This window comes from Arachis hypogaea, chromosome 15 (genome assembly GCF_003086295.3).
Source record: "Arachis hypogaea cultivar Tifrunner chromosome 15, arahy.Tifrunner.gnm2.J5K5, whole genome shotgun sequence".
Classification (NCBI taxonomy): domain Eukaryota; kingdom Viridiplantae; phylum Streptophyta; class Magnoliopsida; order Fabales; family Fabaceae; genus Arachis; species Arachis hypogaea.
In genome coordinates, this window is record NC_092050.1 from 98359007 (window position 1) to 98361515 (window position 2509).

The following is a 2509-nucleotide window of genomic DNA, read 5'->3' on the forward strand; positions in this document are numbered from 1 at the left end:
AGGGAAGGTGAGTGGAGGTATGTGGGGATCTTGTGGTGTCCACAGATCCTGAGGTGTCAAGGATTTACATCCCTGCACCAATTAGGCATGTAAAACGTCGTTGCATGCAATTTTGGCATTTAAACGCCGAAGTGATGCTTGTTCTGGGCGTTCAACGCCCATATGCAGCATGTTTCTAGCGTTGAACGCCAGCCAGATGCTCCTTACTGGCGTTTAAACACTAGTAAGTCCTTCCTCCAGGGTGTGATTTTTCTTCTGTTGTTTTTTATTCTGTTTTTAATTTTTGTAATTATTTTGTGACTCCACATGATCATGAACCTAATAAAACATGAAAGAACAATAAAAATAAAAAATAGAATTAGATAAATAAAAATTGGGTTGCCTCCCAACAAGCGCTTCTTTAATGTCAACAGCTTGACAGTGGGCTCTCACGGAGCCACACAGGTGATCAGGTCAATTTTGTAGACTCCCAACACCAAACTTAGAGTTTGGATGTGGGGATTCAACACCAAACTTAGAGTTTGGCTGAGGCCTCCCAACACCAAACTTAGAGTTTGATTGTGGGGGCTTTGTTTGACTCTGTACTGAGAGAAGCTTTTCATGCTTCCTCTCCATTGTTACAGAAGGATAGCCTTGGGCCTTAAACACAAGGTAGTCCTCATTCACGTTCTCCTCCTCCCTTGCAGGTTCGGCCATGATGGTTAAATCAATGGCTTTGCATTCTTTCTTAGGATTTTCTTCTGTATTGCTTGGGAAAGTACTAGGAGGAGTTTCAGTGACCTTTTTTACTCAGCTGACCCACTTGTGCCTCCAAATTTCTAATGGAGGACCTTGTTTCATTCATGAAACTCAAAGTGGCCTTAGATAGATCAGAGACTATACTTGCTAAGCTAGATGAATTCTGCTCAGGATTCTCTGTCTGTTGCTGAGTGGATGATGGAAAAGGCTTGTTTTTGTTAAACATGTTTCTTCCACCATTGTTAAAGCCTTGTTGAGGCTTTTGTTGATCCTTCCATGAGAAATTTGGATGATTTCTCCAAGATGGGTTATAAGTGTTTTCATAAGGTTCACCCATGTAATTCACTTCTGCTATTGCAGGGTTCTCAGGATCATAAGCTTCTTCTTCAGAAGGTGCCTCTTGAGTACTGTTGGATGTGGCTTGCATTCCATTCAGACTCTGAGAAATCATATTGACTTGCTGAGTCAATATTTTGTTCTAAGCCAATATGGCATTCAGAGCATCGATTTCAAGAACTCCCTTCTTCTGAGGCGTCCCATTATTTATAGGATTCCTTTCAGAAGTGTACATGAATTGGTTATTAGCAACCATGTCAGTGAGTTCCTGAGCTTCTCAGGTGTTTTCTTTAGGTGAATGGATCCACCTGCAGAAGTATCCAACGACATCTTAGCTAATTCAGACAGACCATCATAGAATATATCCAGGATGGTCCATTCTGAAAGCATGTCAGAAGGACACTTTTTGGTCAGTTGCTTGTATCTCTCCCAAGCTTCATAGAGGGATTCACCTTCTTTCTGTCTGAAGGTTTGAACATCCACTCTAAGTTTGCTAAGCTTTTGAGGAGGAAAGAACTTGGCTAAGAAAGCCGTGACCAGCTTATCCCAAGAGTTCAGGCTATCTTTAGGTTGAGAGTCCAACCATATTCTAGCTCTGTCTCTTACAGCAAACGGGAAAAGCATGAGCTTGTAGACCTCGGGATCAACCCCATTGGTCTTAACAGTATCACAGATCTGCAAGAATTCAGTTAAGAACTGAAAAGGATCTTCGGATAGAAGTCCATGAAACTTGCAGTTTTGTTGCATCAGAGAAACTAATAGAGGCTTAAGCTCAAAATTGTTTTCTCCAATGGTAGGGATTGAGATGCTTCTTCCATATAAATTGGAATTTGATGCAGCAAAGTCACCAAGCATCTTCCTTGCATTATTATTATTTTCAGCTGCCATCTCCTCTTCCTTTTCAAAAATTTCTGTAAGGTTGTCTCTGGATTGTTGTATTTTAACTTCTCTTAGTTTCCTCTTCAGAGTCCTTTCAGGTTCAGGATCTGCTTCAACAAGAATATTCTTGTCCTTGCTCCTGCTCATATGAAAAAGAAGAGAACAGAAAATAATAATAGTGATCCTTTTTACCACAGTATAGAGGTTCCCTTGTGTGAGTAGAAGAAAAGAAGAAAAAGAATGAAGAAGAGAAGAATTCAAACTCAGAGGAGAAGAAGGGGTTGGAATTTTGGGTGAGGAGAAGTGTTAGTAGATGAATAAATAAATAGAAGTAGATGAAAGAGAGGGAATTTCGAAAATTAATCAAAAAAATAAAAGTTAAAATTAAAATTCGAAAATTAAAATTGAAATTAAATTAAATTAAAATTTAAAACAATTAGTTAATTAAAAAGAAATTTTGAAAAAGAGGGAAGGGATTTTCGAAAATTAGAAGGAGAGAGTTAGTTAGGTAGTTTTGAAAAAGATATGATTGAAACAAAAAGATATGATTGATTGA

The 2509-nt window shown here is 38.7% G+C and overlaps 1 non-coding gene across 1 annotated transcript; it reads left to right on the forward strand.

The window, feature by feature from the left end:
* The first annotated feature begins 1458 nt into the window (after positions 1–1458).
* LOC112752617 (small nucleolar RNA R71) lies at positions 1459–1566 on the forward strand. Its single transcript, XR_003177044.1, has one exon. It is a non-coding gene; the product is annotated as a small nucleolar RNA R71 (small nucleolar RNA).
* The last annotated feature ends 943 nt before the right edge of the window (positions 1567–2509 follow it).